This window comes from Furipterus horrens, unplaced genomic scaffold, assembly GCF_987537825.1.
Source record: "Furipterus horrens unplaced genomic scaffold, mFurHor1.1.pri manual_scaffold_3, whole genome shotgun sequence".
Taxonomy (NCBI): Eukaryota; Metazoa; Chordata; class Mammalia; order Chiroptera; family Furipteridae; genus Furipterus; species Furipterus horrens.
The window spans coordinates 22,933,198-22,947,190 of record NW_028327173.1 but is presented as its reverse complement, the minus strand read 5'-3'; the positions used below and the strand labels follow the sequence as shown (position 1 = coordinate 22,947,190).

The following is a 13,993-nucleotide window of genomic DNA, read 5'->3' as shown; positions in this document are numbered from 1 at the left end:
TAGTGTTAATTATGTTCACATTGTTGTGCTACCATCACCATCATTCATTTCCAGAACTTTTTCATCTGGCAAAACTGAAACTCTGTACCCATTAAACAATAACTCCCCATTTCCCCCTTCTATTAGCCCCTGAAAACTACCATTTTACTTCCTGTTTCTATAAATTGGATATCTTTAGATACCTCTTATAAGTGGACTAATACAGTACCATATTTGTCTTTTTGTTACTGGCCTATTTTACTTAGTGTAATTCTTTCTTTTTTTAAGTATATTTTATTGATTATGTTGTTACAGTAGTTCCAATTTTTCTTCCCTTTGCTCCCCTCTGCCCAGAACCCCCCTTCCCTCCAGCAATCCCACCCCCCTTAGTCAATATCCATGGGTCGTGCATATATGTTCCCTGGCTTCACACTTTCCTATATTATTCTTAACTTCTCCCTGTCTATTCTGCACCTACCAATTATGCTTCTTAATCCCTGCACCATTCCCCCGATTTCTCCTCCTTCCCCCTCCCAGCTGATAACCCTCAAAATGATCCCCATGCTATGATTCTGTTCCTATTCTGGTTTGCTTATTTGGATTTTGTTTTTCTTTTTTAGATTCAGTTGCTGATAGTTGTGAGTTTGTTGTCATTTTAGTGTTCACAATTTTGATCTTCTTTTCCTTAAGTAAGTTCCTTTGACATTCCATATAATAATAGCTTGGTGATGACGAGCTCCTTTAGCTTTACGTTGTCTGGGAAGTACTTCATCTGCCCTTCCATTTTAAATGATAGCTTTGCTGGATAGAGTAATCTTGCTTGTAGGTCCTTGCTTTTCATCACCTTGAATACTTCTTGCCAGTCCCTTCTTGCCTGCAAAGTTTCTTTTGAGAAATCAGCTGAGAGTCTTATGGGAACTCCTTTTTAAGTAACTCTCTGCTTTTCTCTTCTGCTTTTAAGATTCTCCCTTTATCTTTAACCTTTGGCATTTTAATTATTATTTTTTTTTTTTTTTTTTTTTTTTTTTTTTTGGTTGCATTTTTTTTATTACTTCTCCATTATGAATCCATTTATTGTTTTGGCATTTTAATTATGATGTGTCTTGGTGTGGTTCTCCTTGGGCCTAGCTTGTTTGGGACTCCCTGTGCTTCCTGGACTTGTATGTCTATTTCCTTTGCCAAATTTGGGGAGTTTTCCTTCATTATTTTTTCACATAAGTTTTCAATGTCTTCCTCTTCTCCTTTAGGCACCCCTATGATTCAGATGTTGGCATGTTTAAAGTAGTTCCAGAGGTTCCTAAGCCTCTCCTCATTTTTTTCAATTCTTGCTTCCTCATTCTGTACTGGTTGACTGTCTTTTTCTCCCTTATGTTCCAAACCATTGATTGGAACCCTGGTTTTCTTCCCTTCATCATTGGTTTTGTGTGGATTTTCCTTCATTTCATTGATAGCATAGTCTTCGCTTAGTGCCTTAGGTATTTGCCGTATTTAAGCATATCTGTCAAGCCTTCGAGCATCTTTATCACCAGTGTTTTGAACTCTTCATCTGTTAGGTTGTCTATCTCCTCATCAGTTAGGTTGGCTATCTCCTCGTCGCTTAGTTCTCCCACTGGAACCTTAACCCATTCCCTCTTTTGGGCCATACTTCTCTGTCTCCTCATCTTGACGGGCTCCTGTGTTTGTTTGCCTCTGCGTCTTAGGTAGAGCTGTCGCTCCTGTTATGTTTGTAAGGGGACAGAGCCTTAGGTATTCATTGGAACAAGGCAACCCATTTCACCACACTGTGGTGCTGTGTGTGGGGGAGGGGTCTGAGAGCAAACAATGCCACTTGCTCAGCACTCACCCCTTTTCCAGGTACTTCTCCCACTTACATATGGGACTGGTGCCTCTCTAGCTATTGCCCTGGCCATCGTTCCCAGGGTGGGACCCAGAGTGGGTGGGTCTGCAGACATTCTAGGACCATGGGGTCTTTAAACAAGCAGAGTGCTGAGAGACCGGCAGTTTCTTTCTCCACCCCAACCCCCACTGGTTTTCACAGTCAGAAGCAATGAGGTTTTATTATCCCTGGCGCTAGGACTCTGAGCTGTGTGGTCTGGTCTGGTGCCAGGAGCACTCCCCAGGTGTCCCTCCCGACTTTTTAAAACATGTGACTGCGCTTTTTGCTTGCCTGCCGCTGCTGCCACTGCTGCCGCCACCACATCGTGTCCTCTCCGCCCTGGCTCCACCCCTCCTACCTGTCTGGATGAGTATTTCTCCTTTATATTTTTGTTTGTTGGACTTCCATGCAGCTCGGTTTTCTGGAACTCTGGTTCTCTCTAGTTTTGAGGTAGTTGTATCCCTTCTTAGTTTGAAAGGAGACGCAACGTGGCTATCTAGGCCTCCATCTTGGCTGGAAGTCCCTAGTGTAATTCTTTAAGGTTCATTCATGTTATAGCATGTGTCAGAATTTCCTCCCTTTTTAAGACTAAATAAAATTCCATTGTATAGATGTATCACATTTTGTTTATCCATTCATCTATTGATAGACGTTTGGGTTTCTTCCACCTCTTAGCTATTGTGCATAATACTGCTATGAACATGGGTCTTCAAACATCTCTTTAAGATTCTGCCCTGGCTGGTGTGGCTCAGTGGATTGAGCGCCAGCCTGTCAACCAAAGGTTGCTGGGTTTGATTATCAGTCAGGACACATGCCTGGATTGCAGGCCAGATCCTCAGTTGGAGGTATGCAAGAGGCAATCAATGGGTGCTTCACACATCTATGTTTTCATCCCTCTCTTTCTCCCTACCTTCCCCTCTCTCTAAAAATAAATAAATCAAGTCTTTTAAAAAATGATTAAGGAAAAAAAATGATTAAAATAAGAGCTCTTACGTGATTTTTATCACAAAATTTTAAAGGCAAATAACATCATCATCATCATTATCATTACTATTATTATTATTTTGTTTTTAAATAGGTGAATCTGGGCAAGTTAGCTGCCCTCCTAACTTCAGTTTCCACTTCTGTAAAACAGGGATAATGACACCCATCTTGCAAGTTCCTCGGAAGATTCAATAAAGTCACGTCTGTGGATAACTAGCTTAGTGCTGAGCATATTGTAGGCCCTTGATAAATGGAAAGACCCTTTCTTCTTTTAGTGGGTGTTGAATTAACAGGTGAATCAACAGATTTGAAGAGGGGAGTATTGTCAAATTTATAACCAAGGAATTTAGAGAAACATTTTGAATCTTGGTCATAGTTACAGTATTAATAATTAACACTAGGATTATGAAGTCCTAACAATTGTTGTTAGAACACCTGGAGCAAATGCTTTGTTTCGAAGAAAATCTAATCTTCTTCCATGGTACTCTTACTTTTCTCATGCAAGTTTGGGCTCATAATTCTTTTTAGGCTTCCCCAAAGAACCCTGGCCACTCAAAAGTTGGTAGGATGATCTTTTAAGCTATAGCTTGAAATCAGACAAAGTCTATGAGATATTCAAAATTAAATGAGATATCATTTATTTATTTTTAAAAGATTTTATGTATTTACTTTTAGAGAGAGGGGGAGAGAAGGAGAAACAAAGGGACGGAAACATCAATGTGCAAGAGATACACCGATCAGTTGTCTCTTGCACACCCCCAACTGGAAACCTGGCCCACAGCCCAGGCATTGGCCCTGACCAGGAATCAAACCTGTAACCTTTTGGTTCACAGGCTGGTGCTCAATCCACTGAGCCACACCAGGCAGGGTGAGATATCATTTAAAATATTCAAAATAATTAATTGTCTCACTCTAGGAATATGTATGAATGCAAGATTCTTTTTAAAATTATTTTTATTCATTGATTTTAGAGAGAGAAAGAAAGAGGACAGGGGAGAAAGAGAAAGAAACAGAAACATCAACACTGCTCCACCTATTTACACATCCATTGGTTGATTCCTGCGTGTACCATCACCGAGGACTGAACCTTCAATCTTAGCGTATTGGGACAGTGCTCTAACCAATTGAGCTACCCAGCCAGGACGAGAATGCAATATTCTAATATTTCTTCAAGTTCTGAAGTCTTTAAAACTCATAATTTTAAATGGAAGACATTAATATATTCTAGGACCCCATCAAATGTAATGGTTTTAAGAACTAGAAACAATGACATAGACATATCTGAAGAACCAAGAAATACAAAATTCTATCAATTAATTAACATAAATAGACTTGAGAAAAAGTAAAATTTAGAAAACGTGTATATTTAACATGAGCTGTGTTATACTTCACTTGAAGTTAATGTCATTGATATAATTTTAAATGGAGTTCAATATTCTCTGGTCATTCATAATCTCAGCAAACATTTCTCTTCCTGGTCTGCATCTTGTAACTCTGGGAAGCTTTATAATTTAATTGAGAAAAGTTTAAGAGAATTAAATTATATTATTAATGTTTTGTGTTAAGAAGGAATCCATGCACAATTAGTATTTTATATACTTCTATGTTAAGAGAAATTACAGATTGGAAAAGCCTACTAAATTGTCTAACAATAAATGAAAATGTGCTCACCTGAAGGCACATTCTCTTAAAATTACAAAGTACAAAAAGAAAATCCTGGAAGTTTTCAGAGATAGGAAAACCAGATGACATTCTAAAATTAGAATATAACACTGGAAGCTGGAAGACAATGGGGCATTTCCAAATTCTGGGGGGGTGGGGAGTGGAAATGGGTTATCAGCCTAGCTTTCTTCATCCAGCCATACTATTGAGTATCAGAATAGAATTAAGATATCTCCAATCTAGAAGGATTCAGTAGATTTACCTTATATGTCTCCTCAATAGAGAAACTACTGGAGGCTGTACTCCAGTAAAACAAGGTAACAAATATAGAAAGAAAATGAAATATGATGGAAGAAACTAAGACACAACACAGGAAAATAGTGAAAAGGAATCCTGTGGTAATAGCTTATGGCAAACCTAGAAATCCAGCTCTTACTCCAGAGTAGAGCAAGAGAAGGCTCTGGAACAGAGATGTCTGGAGGGGAAATGAAATTGATTGAATATCTGATATTTGACCAGTTGAAAAATAATATTGCAAAACACATAGTAGATCTCATGAAACACATAAGGTTAACTTAATGAATATTGAAAACTAAGCAAATGGACTTCTGGTCAAGATGAAAGAGTAGTTAGACACGCTACACTTTCTTGCACAACCATAAGAAGGATCACAACTAACCTCAAAACAAAAAACACCTAGAATTTCCAGAAAATCGAACTGTATGGAAGTTCAACAACCAACAATTTAAAGAAGCTACATTCATCCAGACAGGTAGGAGGGGTGGATCTGGGGAGCTGGGATGGAAAGGATGTGGTGTGGCAGAGGTGAGGTGGCAGTGGTGACGGCCGGCGGAAAGGGTGGTCCCACATTCACATGTGGTGGATAAAGATTGGGAAGGGTACTTCGGGAGCAAGTGATCCCAACCTCAAGCCAGGCCACACAGCCAAGGGTTCCAGTACTGGGAAAATAAAACCTCATAACTTCTGGCTATAAAAACTAGTGGGAGTTGGGGTGACAGAAGAAACTACCAGTCTCCCAGGGGAGTTCGTTTAAAGGGCCAACAGGGTCCTAGAACTTACGCAAACCCACACACTCTGAGAAACACCACCAGGACTACAGTTAGAAGGGTGCCAGTCGCATATGGAAAAAAGATTAAGTGACTGGAAACAGGGTGAGTGCTGAGTAAGCCTCCAGCAGCCAGGTAGCAGCATAATCCTCTCTCCAACCCCTCCCCCACATTCAAGCCACAAAGCAGTGAAGCAGGTTACCACACCCTGGTGAATACCTAAGTTTCCACCCCACGCAATTTACAGGTGTGCTAAGACAGGGAGTCAAAGCAGCTCTAATTAATACACAGGTACAAACACAAGAAGACTTCCAAATTGAGGAGACAAAGAAATATGGCCCAAATGAAAGAACAGAACAAAATTCCAGAAAAAAAACTAAATGAAACAGAGATAGCCAACCTATCAGATGCAGAGTTCAGAGCATTGGTGATAAGGATGCTCAGAGAACTCACTGAGTACTGCAAAAGCATAAGGGAAGAAATGAAGACTACACTAAGTGAGATAAAGAAAGATCCATAGGGAACCAGTAGTGAAGGGAAAGAAGCTGATGTTCAAATCAACAATTTGAAACACAAGGAAGGAGAAAGCATTCAATCAGAACAACAGAAATGAAAAGGAATTTAAAAAAAAAATTGAGGAGAGGCTTAGGAGCCTTTGGGACTACTTTAAACATACCAAAATCCAGGTGATAGGGGTGCCAAAATGAAAATAGGAAAAGCAAGAAATTTAAAACTTATTTGAAAAAATGAAAGAAAACTTCCCTAATTTGGTCAAGAAAATGGACATACAAGTCCAGGAAGCACAGAGAGTCCCAAACAAGCTAGGCCCAAAGAGGACCACACCAAGACACATCATAATTAAAATGCCAAAGGTTAAAGATAAAGGAAGAATCTTAAAAGCAGAAGAGAAAAGCAGAGAGTTATGTACAAAGGAGTTCCCATAAGACTCTCAGCTGATTTCTCAAAAGAACCTTTGCAGGCAAGAAAGGGCTGGCAAGAAGTATTCCAAGTGATGACAAAGAAGGACCTACAAGCAAGATTACTATATTCAGCAAAGCTATCATTTAGAATGGAAGGGCAGATAAAGTGCTTCCTGACAAGGTAAAACTAAAGGAGTTCATCATCACCAAGACTTTATTATACAAAATGCTAAACGGACTTATTTAAAAAGAAAAAGAAGATAACAATTATGAACAATTAAAATGACAACAAACTCACAACTATCAACAACTGAACCTAAAAAACAAAAACAAACTAAGGAAACAACTAAAACAGAAACAAATCATAGATATGGAGATCATTTGGAGGGTTATCAGCATGGTGGGGGAACGGGGAGAATGGGGGAAAAGATATAGGGACTAAGAAGCATAATTGGTAGGTGCAAAACAGACAAGGGGATGTTAAGGATAGTTTAGGAAATGGAAAAACCAAAGAATTTGTATGCACAACCCATAGACATGAACTCAGCAGTGGGGGGGATTGCTGGAGGGAATGGGGACACCAGGTGGAAGGGGGCAAAGGGCAAAAGTTGGGATAACTGTAATAGCATAATCAATAAAATATACTTAAAAAAAGAAAAAAGAAAACTAAGCAAATGTAAAAGTGAAGCAATAATTGTAGAGAAAACCAACAACAAAATGACAAACACTAAAGTATGATCATAGTATATATTCCACATAACATGTGAATAATGCTTATGAAATCATAATAATGTAAATACTAATTTAACAAACGATTGTAATACTGGTGTAAGGGACAAAGAAGCCAGTGACTCTCAAACCAGTAAGAGATAATTAACAGATGAATCACGGAAAAGGGGTGAGGAAATGACATTCCACAGCTCCTCACACATATCTCTGGGATCAAAAGGAGGAAGATTGTCATCACCAAACACAGAGAAATGGGAAGATGTAGCTAGATAACTTGGCAAATAAATTGTAGATAGACCTATAACTAGATTACCCTGAGTTAAGTAATTAATTGCATTAGATTGTGAACCCAAATTAACCAGTAATGGAGAAACAGGGGAGAAGGAGAGGGGAGCGGGAGCTAATCGCATTAGTATAAAACTAGTTTACTTTGTCTATTTCACGTGCACATGCTCCTGGCTGGCAGTGCACACAACTCTGCAGACTCGTGAATAAATGCCTCGCTTTTCCTGCTCAAGTCCTCTGTCCTCGTGTTTTATTGTGAGCATTTCTCACACTACTAGGAGGATTTTCACTTTTCTCAGCAGAGAACTAGCCTGGCCCATCACTTTACCACCAGGTTGCCACAGCTCCAAATCCAATTTAACAGGAAGTTATTGTTGTTCGCCTCCTGAGTCATTCCTCTGCCATCTATTAGAAACCAAGATTTTGAGTGGGAAGGTTGTTTGATCAAAGAGAAGCCTGAACCAGAAGTTCTATTTTGGTTCTGTTACTGCCTGCCTATCTAGTTTTGAACATATCTTTTTCTCTGGCCTCAGTTTTAGCATCTGTAAAATAAGTAGCTTGCGCCAAAACATTACTTCTTAGCACTTTTACTACTAAGGCCACTCCCTTGTATACCAGTTTTTATCTACTAAACAAATTGCCTTTACTATGGAATTATTAAGCCCTGGCTGGTGTGGCTCAGTGAATTGAGCACCAGCCAGCAAACCAAAGGGTCACCAGTTCAATTCCCAGTCAGGGCACATGCCTGGGTTGCAGGCCAGATCCCCAGTTGGGGGTGTGTGAGAGACAACTATACACTGATGTTTCTCTCCCTCTCTTTCTCCCTTCCTTTCCCTCTCTCTAACAATAAATAAATAGAATTTTTTAAAAAGAAAAAATATTATTTATTCTCTTTTGTGATGTGTATTACTTATACAAGGTGACAGTCAGTAAGAATTTTTGAATACTGTAGCTGGGGAGAGATACCTCTGATAAGATAAGTAAATTAATAAATTCAAGCCAAAACAATTTTGTTATCCAGCTTGCACTGCCAGGCTGAAGTAAATACAGAACTCTGTTGGAATCCTCCCAGGCCCCTTGTTGTTTCCACATTCTCTAAGGTAAATGGGTTGGGATAACTCTCTCAAGCCCCAAAATCCATTTTCTCTCCCTACACACCACCATCATCAGAATTTATTCTGTCAGATTTGTTCCCCACCTAAATCAGTGTACCACCTGACCTTGTGCATATTTACTGAGCTAGGTTACAACAAAGGCAACTGGAGCAAAGATTAGCACTTTGCCCTGTGAGGCAAGAAGGAAGGAAGGAGGATTTATTGTGAAGTTAATGAAGCTTATGTTTCAGGGCCCTTTACAGGGGCCCCTGTGTGAGGTGGGAATTGCTGGAAACTGTAATCTGGGAGCTGAGGAGAGGAAGCAGTTTGCAATCCAGAAACATTTCTGTGTAAGCATTTCTGGAAAACTGCCTCAGTATCTCAGAAAAGGGAGATCTGAGTCTCTGAGTCTTCAATAATTTGTCTTAATTTCTTTTCTTATTCTAAACAAGTGTCCACATTTACACTTAATATTGTACTCAAAATCCTGTATTTTCTTTCTTGAAGAGGGCCTCCAGAATTGTAAAAGCTAAGGTCCTACAAAACCTGGATTTGCTGCGCATATAGACACATTGAACTCCCCAGCAAGATCAAAGCTAGTGACCTGGCTTCTCCACTGGAAGCAGAGGAGAAATGGCTCTCATACTTCTCCATCTTTGACCAGCATATCTGGAGAAGCATATTCCACTCCTATAACTTGAAAGCCCGAGCACACAGGAAACTAGCAACTCCTATGAAGACCCAGATTATCGCAGCTACTTCTCTGGAGACACTGAGAGTCCATGTGAGTGATCTACCAAATACTTTCTCAATTCCTTCTTGACCACTGCTTGCAAATCTCCCTTTCCCAGTTTTATGTTCTCCCTCCTAACACATTTCAAAAGCAATGTATTTGCTTTTCTATGCCTGGCACATTTGAAAGTATGCAATACATAATTGTTATATGAATAATTTGGAAGAATGAATCCTAACATTTCTCTTTCCCAGCCTCTGACAAGAGTGCTAACAAGCTATAAAATTACAAAAGTATGGGCAGTAATTGGGAAGATGACAGCTCTTTTTTTTCTGTTTATTCATTAAACCAGTGATTTACAAACTCAGTATGCTTTGGAGAGTCTTATTTAAAAGGCAGATTCCAGGACTGTGTCCGTGGAGGTTACAAGCAGTAGTTTGGGAAGGAATTTAGAAGGCTACATTTTGATTAAGGCCCCTGATGATTCTGATGTAGGCTGCTTCTTGAGAAACAGCATAAAAAGGACTGAGTCTGTCTGGGAACAGAATTTACCCATCTCCTGCAACCACTATATTGCTAATTTACACACAAGGTCTGTCTAAGGATAGTTACAGAGAAGATTTGGCCCCTTGAGACAGAGGCAATCCTTAACTTTCTTTGCTTCAGGCCAATAGTCACAGCTGCTATTGTGGAAACAGTGCAGATTTCGGAATTCAGACAGATCTGGATTCAAATTGTTACATCTGTCTCAGTCTCAATTTTTCCATAAAATAGGGATTATAGTGTTAGAATTATATGCAAGGTCTGTCCAGAAAAAGACCAACCACTGTTAATATAACAAGAATGGTTTGCACGACATCAGTGTAACCTGGTAGCCAAGGAGAGTGGATTGGAATGCACATGCATGAACAATGAGGACTTCACTGTACTAGTCAGTGAGGGCTGTGGACACATTGAGTGAGCATGTGTACTATGTAGCTGTTACATTCAAAATGACTGAATGAGGAGAGTAATGATCTGCATCAAATTTTGTGTTAAGCTTGAATATTCTTCCATGGAAACTATTTGGATGATTCAGTAGGCTGCAGTTACAGGCAACTGGTGATTGGCAGCTTCATCACAACAAGGCACTTGCTCATGTATCATGTCTCATGCAGAGTGTTTTGGTGAAACATCAAATCATCCAGGTGGTTCAAGCCCCCTACAGCCCAGATTTGACACCCTGAGACTTCTGGCTTTTCTCAAAACTAAAATCACCTTTGAAAGGGAAAGGAAGGGATTTTAGACCATCAATAAGATTCAGGAAAATATGACGGGGCAGCTGATGGCGATTAGAAAAAAAATTGTGTGAGGTCCAGAGATGTGTTTGAAAGGGACTGAGGTATCATTGTCCTATGTACAATGTTTTTTGTCTCTTGTATCTTCTTCAATGAACGTCTTTATTTTTTATAGTGTGTGGATGGATACTTTCTGGACAGACCTCATACACTAACTTATGTAAAAGAATTGAATGCAATTCATTGAGGATGAAGAGTTTCCCCAGAGAAAGATGAGATACTTGAAATTCTCCCATTTATATATTCACATCTTAGGCTTCAACCTCTAGTCCCTGTTAAAATGTAAATGGAGTAACTCTGTGACCCACTGTTGTTTATGCCTTAGTCAAATGTGGTTCATAAATTGTTCAGAGAAAGCAAAGGCAGGAAGATAGCTTGAGAATGACATGAAGGGGGAAAAAAAGGAGAAGACAGGCTAAGGAAAAAAGGGAAGACTGTAGGGAAAAACCAAAGGCACCTGAAAACAAACTTTTCTAATGTTATAATCTTACATGGGGCCAGGGAGTCTGGTGTAAACAATGGTTTTCAGCTTATGTTCCTGGTTCCCATGTGCAGAAATGTTTAAGGAAAGCCATACAGAGGAAAAACTTACCATCTCTGTTAGCGAGAAAGTTGTTCTTGGTGTAAAAGTTCCTGAAATTTTTAATAATTTTTCTAAAGGAAAGTCTATCTTTGGGAGAGTATCTTGCTAATCCTTTTGAAGTAGAAGGTAAACCCTTAGGGGCATGACTGTAGCTAATAAACCACTTCTAGTGAATTGAGTAGTTTGGTTTTGCTCCTGAGAAGAGCAGGAAAGGAGAATGAAATAGAATAGAGAAAAGTGGAAATGGCATGAGGTTAGGGACTCTGTGGAGGGAAAGTGGTTGGTGTAAACTTCTTAGCAGTGGGGTAGCCAAATGACATTAGTGAAAAGAAAAAGTCTGGTGTTCACATTGAAATTTTGATGGTAATATAATAAAGGAAAACTCTGATTCCAAAAAACCTCCGCTGCCTTGCGGCATACCTCTTCAGGAGAAAGGCTAAGGGAGTAAACCCTGACAGAAAATCCGGAGCCGGAGTCCCTAAGGCGGTTTGACATTGTAGTCAACACCGGCAACTCCTGCGGCGCACCTGAAGCCAAGCTGTATTGACTCCGTCTTTCCCTTGGATCCTTCAGCTGCGAAGAGAGGGGGGGGTCTGCTGCATGGGCAACAGCAGACCTTCCATATCACCCTGCCCAGGCTCTGTAGCTTCAGCTTCACTGGAGAGGACACTCCAGCGTCATCGCAAGATGTCGATTCAACACGGGAGGAGACAGATACGGTGTCACTCCCGAGTCGGACTGCACAGCCATTCTCGGCGGTGCAGATAGACTCTTAAGAAGATACACCATCGTCTCTCGAGACGGGCGGCTGCTGACGACGATAATAAAGGTAATGATTAATAGTCATTAAGTGTTGGATTTTCTTTTTTTTCCCTAATCCCCTCCCCTGGATTTTTACCCTAAGGATATTCACATTCCAGCTTTGGCAGAGAATGCTGATCATCTCCCCAAAATCCCAACTTCTCTTCTTTATTTTTTTTCTTTTTTATTGTTGTCCTATTACAGTTGTCCCATTTTCCCCCTGTTGCTCTCCCCTGCCCCACCTACCCCTGCCTCTCTCCCACAGTCAATCCCCACCCTGTTGTCCATGTCCATGGGTCATCTATACTTGCTCCTTGACCAGACCCTTCCCCTTCTTTCCCCCATTCTCCCCTTCTGCCCTCCCCTCTGGTCACTGTCAGTCTGTTCCTTGTTTCCATGCCTCTGGTTCTATTTTGCTCATTTGTTCATGAGGTTCCTGTATTCGATGAGATCATACAATATTTGTCTTTTGCTGTCTGGCTTATTCCACTAAGCATAATACTCTCCAGTTCCATCCATGTTGTCACAAAAGGCAGGATTTCCTTCTTTCTTTCTGCTGCATAGTATTCCATTGTGTACCGGCTCCCCTTCTTTAATTGTTATAGAAGTTTTTAGCTGAGCACAGAACTAGCTACAGTTCCCAGCCTTCCTTGCAGCTAGGTGTGGCCATGTGACTAGTTTCTGGCCAATGGAATATGAGCAGAATGAATGGAATGTGCAGCTTCCAGGTGTGTCTTTATTTTTTTAAAAGATGTTTTTAATTTATTTTCAGACAGAGGGCAAGGGAGGGAGAAAGAGAGGGAAAGAAACATCGATGTGCAAGAGATACATCGATCAGCTGCTTCTTGCATGCCCCCAACTAGGGTCGTGGCCTGCAAACCAGGCATATGCCATGACTAGGAATTGAACTGATGACCATTTGGTTCTCAAATTGGCACTCAATCCACTGAGCCACACCAGCCAGGGCAATAAATTTTTAAAAATGTTTTTAAAAATTAAGGAAATATGGGGAGCCTGCAGTGGCCGAGTATTGGGGGCCCGCGCCGCCGCTGTAGGCCTAGCCATGGCGCGGCAGTTCTCCCGGGAGCAGGGCATCACACTGCGCAGCAGTGCCGAGATCGTGGCCGAGTTCTTCTCGTTTGGCATCAACAGCATCTTATACCAGCGCGGCATCTATCCCTCCGAGACCTTTACTCACGTGCACAAATACGGACTCACCTTGCTCATCACTACTGATCCTGAGCTCACGAAATACCTAAACGTGGTAGAACAACTAAAAGACTGCTTATACAAATGTTCAGTTCAGAAACTGAGAGTGGTGAGGTCCTCAAAAGATGGCAGTTTGATATCGAGTGCAACAAAACTGCAAGATGACAGTACGCCCAGAGAAAAATCCCAGAAAGCCACCCAGGATGAAATCCGCTCAGTGATCAGACAGATCACAGCCACGGTGACATTTCTGCCCCTGCTGGAAGTCTCTTGCTCATTTGACCTGCTGATCTACACAGACAAAGATCTGGTCGTTCCCGAAAAGTGGGAGGAGTTGGGACCACAGTTCATCATCAATTCTGAGCAGGTCCGCCTGCGGTCTTGCACTACAATCCACAAAGTAAACAGCGTGGTGGCCTACAAAGTCCCTGTCCTTGACTGAAGAGGAGCCAGGGACAAACCTAATTCTCACGTGTGTTTCCTGAGTCAGATTGACTATAGCTCGTGATGTATTTCATTGCTGTTTAGTTGGGGAAAAGTTAACATGATACTTTACTGAACTGTGCGTAATTGTCCCATGTTCTGGTACCTGTTTGACTTTCTGTAGAGCTCACCTAGTTTTTTGTATACTGTCTGAAAGGGACCCAACAGGTGACATGAATGCTGTCACATCATTTTCTTTGAAGGTGGTAACGAGATGGGAAAACGTTTGCTATAAAGCTAGACACCTTTGT

At 40.8% G+C, this 13,993-nt stretch overlaps 1 pseudogene; it reads left to right on the top strand.

Moving 5' to 3' along the window:
* Positions 1 to 13,113: 13,113 nt before the first annotated feature.
* LOC150014581 (mitotic spindle assembly checkpoint protein MAD2A pseudogene) lies at positions 13,114 to 13,786 on the top strand (annotated as a pseudogene).
* Positions 13,787 to 13,993: the final 207 nt, after the last annotated feature.